This window comes from Mus caroli, chromosome 10 (assembly GCF_900094665.2).
Source record: "Mus caroli chromosome 10, CAROLI_EIJ_v1.1, whole genome shotgun sequence".
In the NCBI taxonomy this organism is placed as follows: Eukaryota; Metazoa; Chordata; class Mammalia; order Rodentia; family Muridae; genus Mus; species Mus caroli.
The window spans coordinates 122,460,654-122,460,937 of NC_034579.1; positions in this window are offsets into that span (position 1 = coordinate 122,460,654).

Sequence of the window (284 nt, forward strand, 5' to 3'; positions counted from 1 at the left end):
AAAAAAAAAAAAAAAAAAAAAGTTCTCCCAAGATTACAAATAAATGTGGTCAGCATATCATTTGTGTATTGCAAATCAACATGTACTTGTTATATAAATTAAAATAAACTAATAAAGCATGCAGACTCAGGTTCCAACCTGAAAGCTTCAGTTATGTAGTTATGTAGCACAGTATATGCTTTAAGTTAAGATAGACTTCTCCTACTGTCTATTTCAGACCTTGGACATAGTTTCTTATGCAAAATTTCTTTATCATATATAAAGAGAATAAGAATAATATAACC